The sequence below is a fragment of the Odontesthes bonariensis genome, chromosome 10 (assembly GCF_027942865.1).
Source record: "Odontesthes bonariensis isolate fOdoBon6 chromosome 10, fOdoBon6.hap1, whole genome shotgun sequence".
Classification (NCBI taxonomy): Eukaryota; Metazoa; Chordata; class Actinopteri; order Atheriniformes; family Atherinopsidae; genus Odontesthes; species Odontesthes bonariensis.
Window position 1 is genome coordinate 37,653,124 of NC_134515.1, and position 22,809 is coordinate 37,675,932.

The 22,809-nt window shown below is 42.3% G+C and overlaps 1 long non-coding RNA gene across 2 annotated transcripts; it reads left to right on the top strand.

Annotated features, from left to right (window-relative positions):
- The first annotated feature begins 932 nt into the window (after positions 1-932).
- On the top strand, positions 933-22,586 carry LOC142390411 (uncharacterized). 2 transcript variants are annotated; one of them, XR_012770469.1, is made up of 3 exons: positions 933-1,025; positions 20,583-20,724; positions 21,909-22,586. It is a non-coding gene; the product is annotated as an uncharacterized LOC142390411 (long non-coding RNA). The 2 variants fall into 2 exon arrangements; XR_012770468.1 differs by lacking the exon at positions 933-1,025 and adding an exon at positions 16,051-16,405.
- Positions 22,587-22,809: the final 223 nt, after the last annotated feature.

Genomic DNA, 22,809 nt, shown 5'->3' on the forward strand with positions numbered 1-22,809 from the left:
TCAGCAAACCATCTTACTCCCTGTTCTGTCTTTTATTCCAACTGAACCTCATCCCAAAGCCACAATGCGTCTTCATTCTCTAACAACAGACACATGAGGCCCTCACTTAGCCTCCAGTAGCAGGTCACACACACATCAAACAGTAACAGTCATAGAGAAGATTAGATCTACACTAATGGTTTGTGCAGTCTTTGTCTGTGTCCCACAGATACGATTAGCAAGCTTCAGCTATATTTAAGATAATTAACATTTCAGTTTCAGGTCTATTTTTAGAAAACAGCCTTCTCTAGCTTTCCAAATGCTTCAGATTTGCTCCAAATATATTAATTTAAAGACTGTGAATCGTTAAAGGGATAGTTCGCCTCTTTTGACATGAAGCTGTATAACATCCCATATCAGCAACATCATTTCTGAACATCTTCTTACCCCCTGCTGCGTCCTGTGAGCAGAGTTCCAGCCTCGTTTTGGTGTTGATGAAGGTAGTCCGGCTAGTTGGCTGGGGTTTAAAAAATAAAGCGTCTTGCTTCTCAGAACAATATGCGTTCAACAGAGTAATACATTTGCATCAAAAAATCGTTCTCTAGGAAAAAGTCAGACCTCACAATCTCTTGGCCCTATTTTCTCTCCCTTCGTATCACTGCCTGCTGCCGCCACCCGCGCCTGTTACGGTGTTTGCTGCTCGGAAGCAGGGGACTGCTCGCTCTGCACAGCACGGGGCGAACTATCCCTTTAATATTGTTAGTGAGAAGTTGAAACTTTTCTATTTATTTTTTCTGTTTTTCTTCTTTTGCGTATGGACTGATGATCTCGAGCTGTTGTTTGTCTGATCATTGTGTGTGTGTGTGTGTGTGTGTGTGTGTGTGTGTGTGTGTGTGTGTGTGTGTGTGTGTGTGTGTGTGTGTGTATGTGTGTTTACTGACAGATAATGGGGTCGCAGCTGAGACCTCCTCAGGTGACTCAAACCCCATTAAGGCCTCAAGGACTCACAATGAACTACACAAGGAACTGCTACTAGCTCACAAGAAGTAGGTACTAAACGAAAGCAAAATGTGACTTGTAAGTGAATGATCGAATTCTAATAATTCATTAAAAACATATTTTCATTCTAAGAAGAAGACATGAACAAAGGGCATAATTAAACTGTCTAAAATTTGTTTTCTCATTGATTTTCCTTTCCATACTCAAAATTCTGCCATTGCTTCTCTCCTCACTCATTTGACTCTGAAGCGGTTCTCATTAAGAATACATGAGAAAGTTCCTTGCAATGATACACCCTCTCTCCATGTTACTGCAGTCTTTCAGTCCACTGGAAGCATGAACCCCTGTAAAGTGATATGTGTATTCAGAGCACTGAGGTCCACCATTGGCCTGTCACCAGACTGTGGCAGTGAAAGCAACAGTTCTTTCTTTTGTTGGGTTTGTTGCTTGTTAATCTGACTGTTAACGTTCAGATTCAATCACCTCTGAGATAATGCCTTACAAACTTACATTTTCAACTCACTGTGTAAAGGAAAGTCAGTCATTTAGAAATTTATAGGCAACAAATTTATAGGCACAAACATTAAAAAGAGAGAAAAATAGCTCAAGTAATTCAAGCATTTCAAATAAAAAAGCGAATACCTAAAAAAATACCTGAACATTTCTTTACAGGATGTAAATAATTGTTCACATGTTACTGTTTAATAGTGTAAGGTCAGCATTATTCTGAGAGATTTTGAAAAGTAACTGCAGGCCACTGCAGGTCTCAAAACCTGTTTCTATTAAACGTATAAACCTTTAATCTATATGTTTACATATAGATTAAATTATTATTATATTCATTTGTGCCATAAGATGCTATTAACCTGACAAATGTTTTTGGCAGTGACTCTCCTCCAGAGCTGCGATGCTATAGATCAGTGGTTCCCAAACGGTGTGCTGTGGGATTTCGTGACAACCATACGTTATAATTACAATATACAACTACACAAAAATAATTATTTTTAAAATTTACTATATCAGTACTTTGTATGTACTCATTTCATAATACAGAGGCAAACTCTATACCTAAAAACAATTCTTTTTGAAAAAAATCCTCAGAGAACCCACATTTCGCTGTTAACACAGTTGTGCAGGTGGGAATTATGAGACGGTGACACATCAAAGGCTGAAGGACAACATGAAAACAGAGAAAGAGGGAAAATGGAGCGCTTTCTGGTGCGGAGCAAACCACCAACCACCAGAGCAGAGACTGCCGACAACCCACCACCGAATGCAACTGTCAGCTGACAGTATCATGAAAGTTCCCCGTTAGCTAATGCTAACATAACTGCTAGTGAGTTAATGCTTCTGCATCGTACTACCTAAGCATCTCCCACCACACGATGAGCAACTGCTTCTTTCCCCCACTACCTGCCTGTGTGAGCAAAATATTTACAATAGCACATGTTTCAGTGCTGATTGCTGAAATGTTGGTATCCAGAGGAGTTGATGGTGGACTCAGTGACTGCAAGGTGCCCAGGTCCTGTGGCTGCAGAACAAGCCCAGATCATCAGCCCTCCACCACCGTGCTTGACAGTTGGTATGAGGTGTTTGTGCTGATATGCTGTGTTTGGTTTCCTCCAAACGTGCTGCTGTGCATTATGAGCAAACATCTCCACTTTGGTCTGCTCTGTCCAAAGGACATTGTTCCAGAAAGAGACAATCTATCTCCCCAAAATATGCCCTTTAAGGCTTTAAGCCCTTTAAGCAAGACCACTGAGGAAACCATGGATTGTTAGCTGGGTGAGGGGGTGACACAGGCGTTGGGGCAAACTTAAACAGAAGCGAGGATTCTAGGCAAGTGTGCAGACTCGGCTAAGAATACAACCCCAAAGACCCTCGCTCCCAAGCGACTTTCTCACAAATGCCAGATCCACCAGATACTCATAAAATCCACAAACTGGAGCTTCTGATTGACTCTAACAGCTTTATACAAAAGTGTAGCATCCACGACGGCTAATCCCTGACACCGTGGACCTGCCATTGGTGGGACAGGAACAAATCCTTGTGTAAGAACAAAGGTGGGGGGGGACACACACATCCAGTTTGCTGATAGCAGATCTGTTTTCCAACATTGCTGCCTGGTGCTTAAAGCCCTCTAAAGGGCCCCACATGGTTGCCGCGATGGCTCGCTCGAGCAGTGCAGATGACGTCTCGGTGTCGTGCCGGTCATATATAGTGGCGCAAGTCGATGCGCCAGTAGTTGCAATCTTCTCCGTCACGGAGGTGTCGCTGCTACGTGAAGGTTACCACTAACTACTCTACAACGACGAAAGTGGAGAAGAAAACAATGCCCCTGTCGAGAGCAGGAAGAGCAGCACTGTCATCAATGATCAGCATTCTCACCTCTGCTTACATATAGCTGATGAGCCTGCAGAAGTTGAAATTTCAATAGGCATGATGATGCCCACCTGACCTCCAAAGTCTCCTTGCATTATGTCCCATGTGTTCTCACCATAATAGTCTGTTATTGTACTTAGAATATTGTTATAGGTATTTTTAGTGTATTGTGTTACCTTTTCTTTGTTTGTTATGAAAAAGTTCAGTGGACACACTTGGGAAATATCGTTGCCTTTCAGGATGCAATAATAATAATGATAGATGGGTTTTATATAGCGCTTTTCATAATACTGAAAGCCACTTCCATCAAATCCCCCAAAGTTCTGCCAGTCTCCGTCCATGAGTTCTGGGAGTTGACATGGTCCCTATGCTGTTTCATAGCAGTGTCGCCAAGTTACAAATTTTGACTGGTGCACGACTACGCGCCACGCCACCAGGCGTAAATACGTCATTTTGATGTCATGCACCGTGAGCGCCGGGGGCAACCAAAAAACAAGCTTTAGTATTAATAAGATAATACAATATTTAGAAAAATCTATCTATCTATCTATCTATCTATCTATCTATCTATCTATCTATCTATCTATCTATCTATCTATCTATCCTTCTTTTCTCAGAGTGCATGCTGGGAGTTTGTTGAAGGAAGGTGTGGTGAGTTTGCTGAGAGTTTGTGAATTTTTTCTGACTCTTTTTCTCACTGTGTGATTATGATGTAATTCGTGTGGTTATTTTGAGGTAGGTTTTGGTGTGTTTTGGTGTAGTTTGGCGGAGGGTTAGCCGTGTTTCACAGCGGGGATGGCGTCTTTGGAGACGCTTTCCCTTTCAATGCGCCATGGGGTGCGGGTTCAACCCGACCCGTTAGTACCTGTGGAGGAGGTTCTCCTGGCTGTGGGAGACCAGGTGGGACATGCAAACCTGTCCTACGCCTCCAGGATGAACAGAGGGGTTGTGGTGTTTGTCAAAGAAGAGCGTTTGGTGGCTGAGTTGTTGGCGAGCGGAGTGACTTTGAATGGTGTGTACCTGCAGGTTTCCCCACTCGCCGTGCCTTCCACCCGAGTCACCGTCTCCGGTGTTCCCCCGTTTATTCCGAACAAGGCGCTGGAGCGAGAGCTGCAGCTCTGGGTTGCTTGTCCTCACAGGCTCGCGAACGAGCGCGCTCGTGGCGACGTGATGTCGGGTGGCGAGGCCGCGAGGAGAGGGCTCCAGCGGGCAGGCACAGGGGCAGGCAGGGGGACAAGGACAAGGAACTAAGACAGCAGCTGGTGACAGTTTGACTGGTTCAGAGGCAAAAACAGGAGAAACTGAAAAAGCAGAGGAAGCTCAGACAGCAGAGGAGATACAGGCAGCTGGAATAGATCAGGTACAGGCAGCAGGAGTAGATCAGGTACAGGCAGCAGGAGTAGATCAGGTACAGGCAGCAGGAGTAGAGGTACAGGCAGCAGGAGTAGAGGTAAAGGCAGCAGGAGTAGAGGTACAGGGAGCAGGAGTAGAGGTACAGGCAGCAGGAGTAGAGGTACAGGCAGCAGGAGTAGAGGTACAGGCAGCAGGAGTAGATCAGGTACAGGCAGCAGGAGTAGAGGTACAGGCAGCAGGAGTAGAGGTACAGGCAGCAGGAGTAGAGGTACAGGCAGCAGGAGTAGATCAGGTACAGGCAGCAGGAGTAGAGGTAAAGGCAGCAGGAGTAGATCAGGTACAGGCAGCAGGAGTAGATCAGGTACAGGCAGCAGGAGTAGAGGTACAGGCAGCAGGAGTAGAGGTACAGGCAGCAGGAGTAGATCAGGTACAGGCAGCAGGAGTAGATCAGGTACAGGCAGCAGGAGTAGATCAGGTACAGGCAGCAGGAGTAGAGGTACAGGCAGCAGGAGTAGAGGTAAAGGCAGCAGGAGTAGAGGTACAGGCAGCAGGAGTAGAGGTACAGGCAGCAGGAGTAGAGGTACAGGCAGCAGGAGTAGAGGTACAGGCAGCAGGAGTAGAGGTACAGGCAGCAGGAGTAGATCAGGTACAGGCAGCAGGAGTAGAGGTAAAGGCAGCAGGAGTAGAGGTACAGGCAGCAGGAGTAGATCAGGTACAGGCAGCAGGAGTAGATCAGGTACAGGCAGCAGGAGTAGAGGTACAGGCAGCAGGAGTAGAGGTACAGGCAGCAGGAGTAGATCAGGTACAGGCAGCAGGAGTAGATCAGGTACAGGCAGCAGGAGTAGATCAGGTACAGGCAGCAGGAGTAGAGGTACAGGCAGCAGGAGTAGAGGTAAAGGCAGCAGGAGTAGAGGTACAGGCAGCAGGAGTAGAGGTACAGGCAGCAGGAGTAGAGGTACAGGCAGCAGGAGTAGAGGTACAGGCAGCAGGAGTAGAGGTACAGGCAGCAGGAGTAGATCAGGTACAGGCAGCAGGAGTAGAGGTACAGGCAGCAGGAGTAGAGGTAAAGGCAGCAGGAGTAGAGGTACAGGCAGCAGGAGTAGAGGTACAGGCAGCAGGAGTAGAGGTACAGGCAGCAGGAGTAGAGGTACAGGCAGCAGGAGTAGATCAGGTACAGGCAGCAGGAGTAGAGGTACAGGCAGCAGGAGTAGATCAGGTACAGGCAGCAGGAGTAGAGGAGGTCGGTGGGGGAAACAGCTGGGGAGGGCAGGCAGCTGGATCTGACCAAAGTCAGGCTGCTGGTGTACAGGTGAGGAGTGGGCAGTCAGGTGTGTCACAGAGTGTTGGTGAGGAAGATGAGGAGGGGATGGAGTGTGAGTCGGACTCTGACTGTGTGTCTATAGCAGATTCACAGTCATTGAGTGGAGATCTTTACACTCTGGAGGACATTAATAATTTCCTTGATGAAACTTTTGGACAGTCTGTGAAGGTGACTGATTATTTCTCAGATCCAGAAAAGTTTTTAAAAAGTGCACTAACGTTACAGAAAGTTGTTGGAGTTGACAACCTTGATGAAAAGAAACGTTTTCGTCTAAAAAAGCACATGACCTCTATCAGAAAGATGCTAAGACTCAAAACAAGAAAAAGATTAAGAAAGATAAGATAATGACGATGATGAATGTGGCACACAACTGTATCCTCTTACTGCTCTCTCTACCGTTTCTTTTCACCTCTTTTCTGCCTCTTATGAGTAAGCTGAGGGTAGCATCTTTAAATATTAACGCTGGGAGGGATCAACACAAGAGGGCGCTAGTTTCAGATATGTTTTCTAAAAATAAACTAGATATAATCTTCTTACAGGAGACACACAGTACCATAGATAATGAGGTAGACTAGGGTCTGGGGTGGAGAGGCCTGTACACTCTGTCACATGGCACCAACCTGTCTGCAGGTGTGGCCACCCTGTTTTCTCCGGGGCTGGACGTCAGAATCACCTCTACCACAGAGATCATTGCAGGCAGGGCTTTAGCTGTTAAAGCAGAGATTCAGGGTTTCATCTTCTGTCTGATAAATGTCTATGCTCCCAATCAGGGCTCAGACAGATTGGACCTTTTTCAGAGGATCTCTGTGTTTGTGAAGCAGTGTGCTCAGGATGAGTGTGTAGTCATGGGGGGAGATTGGAACTGCACCACAGAGTTCACACTAGACAGGATAGGACAGGAGCCTCATCTACAGTCTGCTGCAGCATTATCTCGGCTGGGAGCAGAGCTGGGTGTGGTGGATGTATGGAGGGTTAAACATCCTCACACAAAGCAGTACACATGGGTGAAGGTGGTGGATGGGGCTATGAGTGCAGCCAGGCTGGACAGGGTTTACATGTCGCACGTTTTCAGCAATAGATTACTGAACAGTTTTATTTACCCGGTTGGTTTTACTGATCATCACCTAGTCACTTTTGACTTTCATATTTCACAAACACCCAAATGCAGCTCTTACTGGCATTTCAACGTAAAGCTCCTTCAGGACACTGATTTTTGTCAAAGATTTGAGGTTTTCTGGGGAGTCTGGAGAGGGAGGAATAGGGATTTTGAGTCTCTTAATCAGTGGTGGGAGGTTGGGAAAGCACACATCAGAGCTTTCTGTCAGCAGTACACCAGCCACTCAACCATACAAGTTAAACGAGCCATACAACACTTAGAAGAAGAAATCAGGGACCTGGAAAACCATTTTTGCATGCACAACAACACAGATTGTCACACATTGAAACAAAAGAGAGGAACTGAGCACTTTTTTACGGGAAAGGGTGAAGGGGGTTTTGGTGAGGGCACGGTTCACTAGTGTCAGGGAGATGGATGCTCCCACCTCCTTCTTTTTCAATCTGGAGAAGTCCGTCTCACGGACAAAACAGATGGTCTGTCTCCGCCTTCCTGATGGGACAGTAACCACTGACCAGAAAGAGATGAGGGGGCACGCTGTGGATTTTTACAGTACCCTCTTCCGGGCAGAGGACTGTAGCAGGGAGTGCCAGGACGAGCTGCTGCAGGGACTTCCTCAGCTGAGCAGCGAGGATAGAGCCCCCCTGGATGCTCATATTTCCATGGAGGAGCTCACTGCTGCAGTGGGACAGATGGCCTCTGGTTGGGCTCCAGGACTAGATGGACTCCCTGCAGATTTTTACAAACGTTTCTGGAGGTGTTTAGGTGCTGACCTGTGGGAGGTTCTACAGGAGTGCACTCTCACAGGATTGTTGACAACATCTTGTCAATACGTAGTTCTTTCTTTGATCCCAAAGAAAGGAGACCTGGCTCTTTCAAAGAACTGGAGGCCTGTGGCGCTGCTATGCACTGACTACAAACTTTTTTCGAAAGTGCTTGCCAACAGGCTAAAAAATTGTCTTGACCTGGTCGTCCACAGAGACCAATCATACTGTGTCCCGGACAGATCCATCATGGATAATCTTTTTTTGATGAGGGACTTGTTTGATTTTTGTAAGGTGTACAATGTTGATGTTGGGGTGGTTTCTTTAGACCAGGAGAAGGCGTTTGACAGGGTTGATCACAGTTATCTTTTTTCCACCTTAAGGGCTTTTGGTTTTGGGGATGGTTTTTTGTCACTGCTGGGTTTGCTGTACACAGATTCTTGTTGTTTGGTGAAGGTGGGGGGTGCTTTGAGCTGTCCAATTAAGGTTGAAAGAGGAATCAAACAGGAATGTCCTATTTCTGGACAGTTGTATTCCCTCGCCATTGAACCTCTTTTGAACAGGTTGAGGTCTAGACTGTCTGGAATTTTACTATCAGGTATACCTCAGCCGCCCCCCCGGTAGTGTCAGCATATGCTGACGACATCAGTGTTTTTATTAGAGATCAGGGAGATGTCAACCACCTGACCAACAGTTTAGATCTCTATCAGAGAGCATCCTCCTCAAAAGTAAACTGGGAGAAGAGTGATGCTCTCCTGGTTGGTCAGTGGATAGACATGGAAACACCAAGGCTACCAGGACGTCTCAGCTGGGGAAGACAGGGACTAAAGGTCCTAGGTGTGTTTCTGGGGACAGAGGAGTTTAAAAGCAAGAACTGGGAGGGTGCTATGGAGAAAGTGTGTGCCAGACTGTCTAAATGGAAATGGCTGCTACCTCAGCTTTCCTACAGGGGAAGGGTCCTGATTGTCAATAATTTGGTCGCCTCGGCCCTTTGGCACAAACTCACAGTCCTACCATCACCGAAGGGCCTGATTGAAGAAATCCAGAGAGCAATTGTGGACTTTTTTTGGTCAGGGAAGCACTGGCTAAGGCCAGCAGTACTGTACCTGCCGGTACAAGAGGGAGGACAGGGACTGGTGGACATTGCTTCTCGTGTCACGGCTTTCAGGCTGCAGACAGCTCAAAAACTCTTGTACAGTTTTGGCCTGCCATGGGTAGACACAGCTTCTTTGTTGCTGAGGAAGGCTGGACGACTGGGGTACGATAAACACCTGTTCCTGCTTCAGCCCCAGTCGATGGATCTGACTGGTCTTACACCCTTCTACCGGTCAGTGCTACAGGCTTGGCAGGTTTTAACATCAACACGTAAAGCAACAACAACACCAGGGATGTGGCTATTTGAAGAACCGCTCATTGGGAATAGTTTTATCGCCTCCCAAGTCTTGTCTTCTGCCAGCCTGAGGTCCAGACTGAGAGAAGCAGGAATTGTGAAGCTGGACCATCTGGTGAAGACATCCATCCCTCATCTCGCTGACCTGCTCAACATCAAGTCTAATAGGGTGCTACTCCGCCTGGTAGAAGAGGTCTGTGCCTCCCTGCCTGGAGGTTTCAGAGGTTTTGTTCAAGACCCCTCTTTATTTAATCTATGGGACCAGGAGTGTGACTATGTCTTTCCTTCCTTGGCTGTCTCTCCAGCTGTGGGACAGTGGCAGCCTGAGGAGGATGGCCTGCTGTCTCTGAAGACCTCTGAGTCTGTTGGGAAGAAGGACCTCTATCTCCTCAGTATTAAAGTTGGAAACCTGCGCACCCAGGTAGGTTTAAAGGCATCAAAGTGGACAGAGTTTTTTGGCATGGAACCTTCCCCAGGAGGCTGCTGGCGGACCCTGTACAAACCTCCTGTCGACAAACGGACAGGAGACCTCCAGTGGAGGATCGTACATGGGGCCATAGCAACAAACAGGTATCTGGTGCACCTCGATCCTGGCACAGGGGATGGCTGTCCGTTCTGCACTCAGTCAGAGACTGTCTACCACCTCTTTGTCCAATGTCCCAGACTGGAGGCGCTGTTCATACAGCTGCAGCGGTGGTTTCGGGGGTTAGGTGAGGGTTTCTCCTCCAGCCTGTTCATCTTTGGGCCACATTATTGTGCAAGGAGGAAGGCTGTATTTCAGTTGATTAATTTCATTTCAGGAACAGCAAAGTTAGCCGTCTGGAAAACCAGGAAGAATAGAGTGAGAGGTCAGGGGTCAGAGGACGTGGTGTCCATGATGACTGGGCTGCTAGCAGCTCGGCTCAGAGTGGAGTTTAGTTTTTATAAACTCATCAAACAAACAGACGAGTTTGAAAAGCTTTGGGGTGTGAGGGATGTCCTGTGTTCAGTCAGAGAAAACTCTCTGATCCTGAACCTTTAACTTGATTGGTTGTTTTTTTTATTCTTGCTGTTTTTTGTTTGTTTGTTTTTGTTTGTTTTTCTGTGTTTCATTTTTAGCGACGAAAAATGTACACAGAGTACATAGAAATAAAGGTTTGTTTTAAAATTCAAAATTCTATCTATCTATCTATCTATCTATGTATGTATGTATATATGTATGTATGTATGTATGTATGTATGTATGTATGTATGTATATATGTATGTATGTATGTATGTATGTATCTATCTATCTATCTATCTATCTATCTATCTATCGGAAAGTTTTAAGCCTGATCTTAAAGGTAGAGAGGGTGTTTGCTTCCTGAAGCCAAACTGGCAGCTGGTTCCACAGAGAGGGGCCTGATAACTGAAGGCTCTGCCTCCCAAACTGGCAGCTGGTTCCACAGAGAGGGGCCTGATAACTGAAGGCTCTGCCTCCCATTCTACTTTTAGAAACTCTGGGAACCTCAAGTAAACCTGCAGTTTGGGAACGAAGTGCTCTGTTAGGAAAATATCTTACAATGAGATCTTTAAGATATGATGGAGCTCGGTCATTAAGAGCTTTATATGTGAGGAGAAGAATCTTAAATTCTATTCTGAATTTAACAGGGAGCCAATGAAGAGAAGCTAAAACTGGAGAAATATGATCTCTGCTGTTAGTTCTCATCAGAACTCTGGCTGCAGCATTTTGGATCAGCTGAAGGCTTTTCAGAGAATATGTGGGACAGCCCAATAATAAAGAATTACAGTAGTCCAAACCTGAAGTAACAAATGCATGGAGCAGTTTTTCTGCATCACTCTGAGACAAGATGTTCCTGATTTTAACAATATTACGAAGGTGAAAGAAGGCAGTCCCAGAAACCTGTTTTATATGCGAGTCAAATGATAAATTCTGGTCAAAAATAACTCCAAGGTTCCTCACTGTAGAACTAGAAGCCAAGGAAATACCATCTAGAGTAACTATATAGCTAGACAATTTCTCCCTGAAGTGCTCAGGTCCAAAGATAACGACTTCAGTTTTGTCTGAATTTAGAAGCAGACAGTTCTGAGTCATCCAGGTCTTTATGTCTTTAAGACATGCTTGTAATACGACCAACCTATTGGGTTCATCTGGTTTTATAGATAAGTACAGCTGAGTATCATCAGCATAGCAATGGAAATTTATGCCATGCTGTCTAATAATGTTACCTAATGGAAGCATGTATAAAGTGAAAAGAATCGGTCCAAGCACAGAACCCTGAGGAACTCCATGACTTCCTCTGGTGTGTGAGGAAGATTCTTCATTTACAAGAACAAACTGAAATCTATCAGATAAATATGACTTAAACCAGCCTAATGCAGTTCCTTTAATCCCAATAACATGTTCAAGTCTGTGTAATAAGATACTGTGATCGACCGTATCAAATGCGGCACTGAGATCCAACAGGACAAGCACAGACACAAGTCCGCTATCAGAGGCTAAGAGGAGATCATTGGTAACTTTCAGCAGTGCAGTTTCTGTGCTATGATGCACTCTGAATCCTGACTGAAACTCTTCAAACAGATTATTTCTGTGTAAGTGATCACAAAGCTGAGCTGCAACTATTTTTTCAAGAACTTTAGACATAAAAGGGAGATTGGAAATATGTCTATAATGAGCTAACGCTTCTGAATCAAGAGTAAGTTTTTTAAGTAAAGATTTAATTACAGCAACCTTAAAGTCTGAGGTACATATCCTGTCAACAAAGATAGATTGATCAAATGATGTAATATGTTGGTCCAGGCATGCAAAGACATTAGCTTCTGTCATGTCCTTAATTTTAGCCTCAGGCTCGTATAGCCTCAAATTTGCATTTTCAGTTCAGGCTGCTGTCCAGGTAAACTCCCAGGTATCTGTATTCATCAACCACCTCCACTTCTTCTCCAAGGATGGAGACAGTGTTTGGCTTACTCCTGGTCCTCCTAAAATCCACAAAGAGATCTTGTTTTGCTCGTGTTTAAGATGAGGTGATTGTTCCCACACCATGTCACAAAAGTAAAATTTACTAAATCTATCCATCTTGTTAATTACAGAAAGTGCTGTAGCACAACACAATACAGGATCAATGATGAAAGGAGATCTGACCATTAATAGCACATAGCAGAACAATAAAAACTGAATGTCAACTTTAGGGCATTGCCCATTTAACTGATCTCATGGATAGCTCACATGGCTGCACAAAGCAGTTATCAAAGCCATCTTATTTCACACAAGGTAAAATGCTAATTTAATGTTTAAGATTAGATTCAACATTTGAATCTAATCTAACATTAGATTTGCATTAGGTTTTCAATGAAAATACTTCAAGTTTAACGCGAAAAAAACCTTACCGTCCTCCATCATGGATTTTTAATTTTACCCTGGATGTGAAGTATTGACCAAAGTGTTCACTTTATGTCAACAAGTTTCACCCAACATTCTAAACTTATCAAGTAGGCCTAAACAGATCCTCTTCAGATAACATTAGAAAATTACTATATCATACTATAATTACTATATCTAAGCTGTTATTAAAAAAGTGCCAACAGCTGCAACATGCATGTGATATCTTATCATCACATTATGAGTGTGGGCCTTCTACTTTGTCAGAGGGATGAGATGTGCGATGAAAAGCCAACGATGCAATGAAAACCTTTAAAGTTATCATCATTTTTGCCTTTCCAGAGGCAATCCCCTTACCCTATCAACCTTGGTGGGTACTTTCTAGTAGAATCCATCTAGGTTGTTCTCTGAATTATGAAGATTTAGGATTTCAGTATAATCAGAAACACTAATTGCTGCGATGAGCTGACAACATTTTGTCTGTCATACTATTAACTATTAAGCTTATACAGTTACAGTGTAGTGGTAAGATCTGGCGACCTGGGTTCAAATCCCCTGCATGAAAGGTAATACCTCCAGTAGGGGTCCTTAGGCAAGACCCCCGTTACCCTAGCTGCCTACCTGTAAGTCGCTTTGGATAAAAGCGTCTGCCAAATGCATAAACATGATATATGTCTTAGGCTATATTATTTAGGCTTATCTTATTCAGTGTGATGGGAAGGTTGTAGTTTATCCCAGCTTGCATTGGGCGAAATGAATGGAACACTCCGGAGAGGTTGCCAGTAGATCTCAGGGCCAACACACAGACAAATGCATGTTCACTTTCATCCCCAGGGTCAATTTAGAATCACCATTTAACTTCACATGCATGTTTTTGGATGGCAGGAGGAGAAAGCTGGAGTTCCCAATGAGAACCCACGCATGTGCGTGGAGAACATGCAAACTCCACTCTGAATTTAACAAACTCTAAATTGCCCAATGACAACTGGGATAGGCTCCAGCCCCCTCACAACCCTGAATTGGATTCAGCAGGTATAGAAAATGGAAGGATGGGTTCTTGGGTGCTTAAAATGTTTCAGAAGAAGCCTCAGTCAAGACCTCCCTTCATGAATTTTAATACTGAATTTGAAAAAGAAAACAAAATTGGGTGTGGTTGAATAGTCTGAATGAATGAATTCTGAGCTGCAGCCATGATGAGAGCTGTCTGAAATCTCCAAATGCTGGAAAAAAGCTCCAATGTTTCTTTTAAGATCTACTTTAGCATGGGATACACCAGACCATCATTTACAAAAGAAAGGAGATAATTCTGTCCACAAGTCCTTGCAGCTGCAACTTTTATAACAATGCTCGTTTGTTTTCATCCAGTTGTTCTTACTTTGATTTGTGTGGATAAATAGGACAGGAAGGTGACAGTGCAGCCTCTGACAACAACTTATTTCACTTCTTTTTATCATTCATTTCTTCTTTAAATTATGAATCTTGATAATGAAGTAATATTCCATATTATCTAAAAAAAAAGAATTTGTTCTTTCCATTTTTAAAAATGAAAAAGTGACTCCTTATTTTGTTATTTGTCCTTAAATCGGATACCAAAAAATGTCAATTTTAGATAAATTTCAGATCAAATATATACGAAATGAAAAAATGTGATTTAATTGATTTAATTGGGCGGGTTTACAGAAACTGTTCTGCGTGTGAACTTTATGGGTAGTGCTCAGAAATGAGCATCAGAAGATTCTGTGATTGGTGTGATCTGAAGAGAAAAATAACATTTGTCAGACGCAGAGCTAGAGAGTCTTCGTTGGACAGATATATGAAATGTTATTTCAGATTTCCACAATTAATTTTGCAAACATTGCCACTAAATGTGTAATTCCGTGACTGACGGGGCAATCATGTGGACGGAAGTTCATGACAGGCTATCTGTCACCAAAAGGGCTGCATGCAGGAGAAGGTCGGGTTGGAAGAATCACAAAGGAGCTCCATCAGCCTCCTCAGGAATTCAGGTAAAGCTAGGTATTATGCTTGAATAAATAATGCAATTGAGGTAGATAATGATTAGCATGTGGGTGTATCTGACGCGGGAGCAACTAACTGAAGAATGTTGGGGGATTTCTGGAAAAATGTATCACAATCTATGGCAAAGCAACTATATGGTGCTGGATTTGACAGGATAATAAGGTGATAGGACAACTGATAAAACATCACCTGAATTAAAGTGAGAGTAATGAACTGAAGACTGATCATTTTATACCTAATCCCTGTATAGAAGTTGGTTTACAAGTTATGCTTTAAATGTAGGACCAACATAAGTTTGTCCAATTTTTCTCAATAAATTGAAATATATGTATATATTTTTTTTCCCCAGGGTGCTGTAATTTAAATCCTACTTTGTATCATACTGAATATATATATGGGTGTTGAGCTTCATCTTGACCCAAATGAAAGGCTTGGGATGTCCTGTGCTGTTGCACATTCCATCCTGCCAGTGAAATAAAAACCGTGTGCTTTATGGGGAAGTATACAGGTGAATAAATTCACAACTACAATTATTATTTTCAGATTTTTTTCTGTCCTGTATTGGCTTTCTCTTATTGAATCAGTTCAATTCAGTCCAGTCACGTAAAAACTGTTTTATTCCAGATCTGCAGTCATGAACCATGGTATGTGGGAGCAGGTTGAGGTTGACCGTGGGAGGGAGTTTCACCTGTGTGTTTGCATGATACAGACACAACCTCAGCAGGCCACCGTACCCAGAGTGGTGTAGAAAGAGAGTGGCGACACTCCCACAGACTTCTATAGAAAGAAAGGAATGCGGAAGTCACGTGGGTCACGGAGACGCCACAGTTCCAAACAAGGGGCGCAGCTGCGTTCATCTCAATTGCTCGTCAAGAACAATTCTGGTAAGTTAATGAAATAACAGCATTTTAAACTTTCTTTTTTTTACAATTCTAAGCATTAGCATTAGTAATTTTTACATTCGGTTAGCATGAAATGTCGGTATTGATGTTTAAAATGGAATGGATTTAGGGACCTAACTAAAAGTTATCTTTCTCAATGGTTGTTGTTGTCAGGGAGGTCAGCAGATGTGGCGGTCGCTGCTGTCATGGATCAGCCATCATTAGGACTACAGCACATTTCTACTATGTCCAAACCCTTAAATTTGATCAAATACAGTTCACTGTTGCAGATTAATCTACCCAACAGTGTAAATAGCAGTAAAAGAACTTCTTTATGAAGGCTTGTTTTCCATTTTTCATGATGACATTTTATAACAAAATGTTTGGTTTAAATCTGTTAGTTGTTTTTTTGCACAACTGACATTTATTTGACTTCATTTACTATGGTTTTAACCAGAAAAAAGTTATTAAATTCATATTTTATATAATTAATTAATATTTTACAATCGTTTTCTGACTTGAAGCACAATAAACAGGGTTACAGATGTATTCAGTTCACATGAGAAATATAGAATAATTAGGTCTTCTAGAGAAAAGAAGAATTGATCCCGGCTCATCAGTCAGAGCATCTACAGCCACATATTTCCCTCCAAGTCATTTAAAGCTTCTTTAAAATCATTTATTCAGCTCAGCTTTGCCATTCAGCTCATTGTCCATCTGACACCAGAGAGAACAGACAGACTGGATGACATCTTCTACAGATGGAATGTTTGGGACAACAGGAGTAGATCCTGGGAACAGACAGTAACATCAGGCTCTGTTGAAGGATGTAGATCTGAAGGTAAGATGGACCGCTGGCATGATTCAGTATAAAGGAGGACAAGGTAGCTGCCCCCTGCTAGCATGCAGGGGTACCCTCTACGATTTAAAATGGTGATAAATGTGTCTCTGCGCTCCAAAAAAGAAAAACGTTGATAAAATACATCGTCAGTGAAGTGATCAATGCACATTATGGGTCAATATTTACCGAAAACTGCGTCGTAAATGTTAAAGTTGTCGTTTTTGTGCTCCGTCCCGCTAAGACCCGTTCAGACTGACTGACAGCGCTGTGACGTTTGGAACTATGGAGGCTCACATGAACCACGTGACAGCCCTAGCGGCGACTTCAAAGTGTGTCACAACTCTGTATTACTCTATAGCTCTGACCATACCGCCAAACCACATCAACAAGGGTGAAGGTTCTGTAATACTGAAAAACAATATCAATTATTGGTACTCATTCAGTTTATCTTCAGACTAAAACATCCAGTGACCACTGTTATTGGTCTTATGATATCTTCATTTTAAATCTGATCTGTTTTTATCATAAACAGATCATCGTGCATCATCACCTTCAGGGTCTTTATAAATCTTGCACACTTTATTTAATTGATGTAGACATGTACTGTATATACTGTTAATAATCACGGATATACATCCACTTCACTTTTTGTTTAGATTACAACAGAACAGCTGACTTTTACATAAACATTTTACTTTTCATGTTTTGTTTGGTGCTTTTATATATTCATACATACTTATTTCTACATACTTTTGTATAGCATCTCATGTGTCCCTTAACTTGTTTTGTTTGCCTTAATATCCATGTTAATATTTGTTCTTTTTACATCAAAAGTAATGTAAAAATGGAGTCAAACTTCTTAAATACTTAGCAAATAAAGATGATTCTGATTTTTGTTGTATTTACCTGAAAGATCCTGCTGATCTTTTCAATTGTCATGTCTTCCTCCTTCAGAGTTAGACTTTTTGTTCCTCTGAAAAACATATAACTGTCAATGGCTGATGAGAGAGGCTCCCCCGGAGAGGGCAGCCAAATATTGGCCGCAATAGGCCCCCCCGTTTCCTGAGACCTGCCACAGGGCAGGAGGGCCTGATGTTCACCAGGTCCGGGGCACAAGAGCAATAGAGGCCGGAGTCTAGCTCAAGATTCCAGGTGCAGAATGCTGTTTTTTGTTTTAATATGAACGAAGTTCATAATCATATAAAAAATAAATTTTCTAAAGCCAGTCAGCAAAACCTGCAAGAAAATTGCGGACACACTGATCAACAAATTTTCACCCTGGGCTCTTGTGATCGTAGAAAGTTTCTGGTTCCGCAGATGTAGCCAAGAAGATGATGAGCTTGTACTAATGTTTGTTACAGTGCTACATAAGTTAGCCAAGCACTGTGATTTTAAAGATGCTTTAGAAGACACATTATGAGAGATGCTTGTGTGTGGATAAAGAAATGAAGTGGCACAAAAGAAATTTCTCACAGAATGTGACCTGACTCATTAAGGCGAGACACGGCGGGCAAAAACAGGGATTTCATGCAGTGGTCAATTTTTCGATTTTGGGCCAGTCTACTTCTTCAATATGTGTTATTTCAAAACATAAATTAAAATGTTTATTTCATCACATTTTGTTTAATCGTGGCAGTACGTTTCGCCCAAATTGACCAAAATGAATTCCCCTATTTAAATCTTTAAATGCCGTTTTCTCAAAATCAGTTTTTTGTATTTTTCCAGTATCAATATCTCAGCCTATGGAGCACCTACTAACACCAAACTTTCCAGTTCTACACTTAGCAGTATTCTGAAGATATTTACAGAAGGATTTGTTGATAAATCATTCCTGGCCTGATTTATGTGACGTTATAATAAAAAAAATGTGCAGAAAATTGCTGTTTTTTTGGCTATGGGCAGTATATTTTGATTTCTTAGGAAATGAAAGCAGATATCCTGAAATCCCTCTGTAATTTTCTTTTCATTTTGTGTGTAAACAAAATAAAAAAAGAATTTTGCACCTAGCTTTATCATATGTTCAGATCTATCTTCCGGAAATATATGCAAAATATATAATGAGATAATGCCTCATTTGCATACTTAAACATACAAATTTCTAAAACTTGTAATACATTTTTTTTCATACTTGTATAAGTAATCAACTGAGGAAGTTTCATGGTGATATCTATTATTTTAAAATATTACCCTATTCACCTGTAGTGTGTCGCCTTAAAAAGCAATTCATTTCAGTATAACTATGAATATGCATACATGCATGCAGATGACTGCTTCTCTGAAACGGAGGTCCGTAGCCATGGCGCACCACAGGGGACTGTGCTTTCATCAGTGATCCCCACTATCAGGAACCATTTGTGCAGTGGTGCAGGCAAAAGCATCTGCAGCTAAAGACCTCGACAACCAGCTGAGATGGTAGTGGAGTTTAGGAGGCCCAACCCCCTCAAATACCAACTTTATTTTTTTATTTATACAGGTAATCTCATTACACAGAGACTGTCATTCTCAAGAGAGACCAGAGTCACAACCTGCTCCTCAACACTACAAAGACAAAGAAGCTGAATGTGTGGACGGGGTTTCAGGCTTTCGCTTCTCACATAACAGTATAGACTAAATTGTAATAAAAGCACTGGAGACATCAAAGTAGGTCATCCTCCCCGTGTTGCCTGCTTTGTTTAGACCAGAGTGGGCTTGCTGAGGCAGATGATGGCATCTTCAACGCCAGGCCCAGGACATTAAATAAACTGCTGTGTGTCCTAAAAGGTGTTCCCTTGCTTCCTTAGGTGAGCGAATCGCAGTCTTTCCAGGACGTTCATGATGTGGGATGTCAGGGCATCTGGTCTTTAATCATTGAGAGCAGGTGCATGGGAAAAAAGTAGAAGTAGAACTTTCTCCTGACTCATGTTAAGATTTAGGAGGGTCCTGTGAAATCCGGTATAACAGTTCTGCACAGAGCTTCAGGGCCCCGGGACCTCGCTGTGCTTCAGTCCCTCCAGCTGCTTCTTCATCTGACTGCTGAGACAGTAAGACTGGGAGGGGACGCACAGGAGGTTTCAGTTTGTCCTGATGTAGGGGCAGCTGTTTGGGAAGGTTGGGGAAGCACCTCATTGTCTTTGTGGGAACAATACTCTTCACACAGAAGTTAATACAATCTGTCACACACGCAGTCATGTGGCTCACAGAGTGCAGTCCAGTCTGTGGACTCCAAACATTCCCGCAGATAATCCTCAGCCTCCTGATGCCATTTTTCCAGAGACCGTATGATGTCAGGTTGTAGCTGAACAATGGGTGCATAGTTGGAGCTGAAACAACCAGATATTTTACATATTTTTGCAAAGAATAAATTCAGCTTCTGATTTTCTCGAGTGAAGCAGTTGACACACTATTGGATAGTTGAAATGGTAGCAGATACGGAGACTTGGTTAAAATCTCTAGAAATTGTCACGAACATGTGGAGAAGTTTGTTGCCAGGTGAGCTAATGACGTCACAGACAGTGTTGGTAGTGACACCAGGAAATAAATACACTGCTATGAGAATAACAAAGATGAGTTTTCTTGGGAGATAATAATATGGGCATGAATTCTAAGCCAGCGGTTCAGTGTCCCAGGTACAGATCCAGGATTACACCATCTGTTGTGAACAAATACTGCAATACCTCCACCTTAACTTTTAACTGCTGCATTAACACTTTAATGTGCTTCTAATTTGGTTCATTCACCAACGTCTCGTCTTCACAGCCAAATACTGTCCAGCAGCCGAAGGGGCTGGCAGACTGTAGATTCAAAGCAAGCAGGGTTGTGCATGTATAACCTGACAAAATGGTGCATGTGACATTTTGTACACACCACAGAAACTGGTTGACAACAAATAAGATAAGATTCTGTGCGATAAATAAGCAGCCGCTTCCCAGCAAACCAGACATATGGTGGTTAACAAGAACAATTAACACAGGTGTCAGCCATTAGGGGATTGGCCTCCTGTTTCCTTTTTTAAATTAAGTATTGTCCAAGATAACCATATCAGGAATTTTTTAAAGTTATGAAACAAAAACTTGTAGAATCGATGCCATTGCCAACTGAAGCCGTTCTGGCAGCCCAACAACAACTCTCTAAAACATGTTATGTGGGTTTGATATTTCCATCTTTACTACCTCTTGCCCTCTCTCCTCTGTTGATGAAGGGGTCTGGTGCTGAGCAGCAGGTCAGAACTTCAGCAGGTGATGGAGAGGAGAAAAAGGGTGCAGAGCAGGCAGGATGGCGAAGAGCCGAGAAGAACGCCATTAGAGGATATGATGTTCAGACGTCAGCAGAAACAACTTGCGGTAATAAACTGTGCTTAAATGTTTTTTCTGTAGGGTTCAGACATTCAATCATCTTTAATCTCTTCATTCAAGTAGAAAAAACTATTGAATTAACTTTGTCAAAAGATCAAGCTCTGTAAAATAGACCATAGGGATTTTTTAAGAGCCCAAGGCTGTGGATGAACTAAAATTTAAAAGATACTTGACTTTAACTGTTTACTCCCTCGTGCATAATTCAATTCAATTCAATTCAATTCAATTGAGTTTTATTTATAAAGCGCCAAATTACAACAAATGTCATCTCAAGGCACTTTAATAATATAGTTCAATTCATTGTAATCATAATCCAATGAAATCCAATTAATTAATTTCAAAATTAATCCAATTCATTCATACAGAGCCAATTCAAAAACAATTTCCTAGCTAAGGAAACCAACAGATTGCACTGAAACTTTTGTTTTTCGGTCCAATCTCCCGGCCTGAGCGTGCCTGAGGCGACTGTGGAGAGAAACGACTCCCTTTGAACAGGAAGAAACCTCTGGCAGAACCAGACTCAGGAAGGGTGGCCATCCGCCTCCACCAGCTGGGGTTTGAGAAGACATAAAGGGGGGGGGGGGCGGGGGGGGGGGGGGGGCACTGTAACACCATTCAAAGGATATCTGTTGGAACAGGGAAACACAAGTTAATGACCACAATAATGTCACATGAACATAATATCATTTGAGAAATTAAATGGGGGAAAAAGAGAGTAAAGTGAGGAAAGGTGTGACAGATGAGGCCCCCCAGCAGTCTGGGCCTATAGCAGCTTAACTATGGGATGTTTCAGGATCACCTGAGCCATCCCTAACTATAAGCTTTATCAGAAAGGAAAGTTTTAAGCCCAGCACACCAGGTGTGTCTTAAATGATTATCCTCTTCACCTGTTAGGTAACAGCACTTCCCAGCACATATAGAATATGTAGCCAGGTGGAGAACCAGTTACAATGTAACCTACAGAACTGTTTACAGTAAAAAAAACTGGTTTCTCGATAATAATCACAGTGCCCAAGTATGAAACACCTTTAAAAACATCAAAAGTTATCTAAATTGTGATCATGCACAATAGATATTTAATAGCGTAAATATATTTTACTCTTGTCCTAAAGTAATATTTTGGCCATCTTTATAAGCATTACTAAGTGCCAATGCTTTTACTTTTGTTTTAGGGGAAGAAGGAACAAGATGAGACGACAGGGGAGGATGCCCAGCTGATGGAGTTTTTTAAAGTTCGACAGAACCTTAGAAAGATCCACTCAGTAATCCCAGAAAAGGCTACAAATTCTGCTGTAGAATGATGAGCTAAATGTAAAATGCCCAATAATGAAAAGTTACTACAAATATATTTTACACACATCTGTTTAAAAACACTGATTAACAGATGTTCATGAAAAAAGTATCCATTTATAGCTCTTTGGAGAAATGTAATTTCCCTCTTTATTGAGGTCAGTATTTTTGCTTGGTATTATTGTTTTTTTTTTCTTTATCTCTTATTATTTCTCAGATTTGGAAAAATAGTTTTTGTGAATGCATTGACATTTTACCATTTGTGATATCTGCACATGAAAAGGATTATATGTTACTATTCACTTGCCAGAGACTCTAGGATGCTCCAAAAGGGATTGGATACCAAAAAAATGACACACTTTATGGTGAAAAGAAGTAAATCTTACCATTTCTTAAATATGTCAAATGTGTATGTGTTGTTGATCAAATCAATTAACTGAATAACTATGTCTCCTCTGGACAATGTCCAATATGTATTTGAGCTCTCCTTTGTATCCTTTTCTGTTGTGGAATCAAAGTTCTTTTCACCTTCACTTTCTCAAATTTTTTTATATGACTGTTGCATCCAAAATTGACTTTATGTAGTTTAATAAAGTTTACCTGTATATACCAAAGCTTCCTGTCTCAAATGTGTCTCAACCCCAGAACAGATTTCTAATGTTCTACATAATATTTGGCATGATGGTAATTTCGACAAACGCATCAGTATGAGGCATATGAGGCAAAGACAATCAACATCTGAACTCTGCAGTGGCATGGATTCAGCTTATGCTCTCTGCTCTA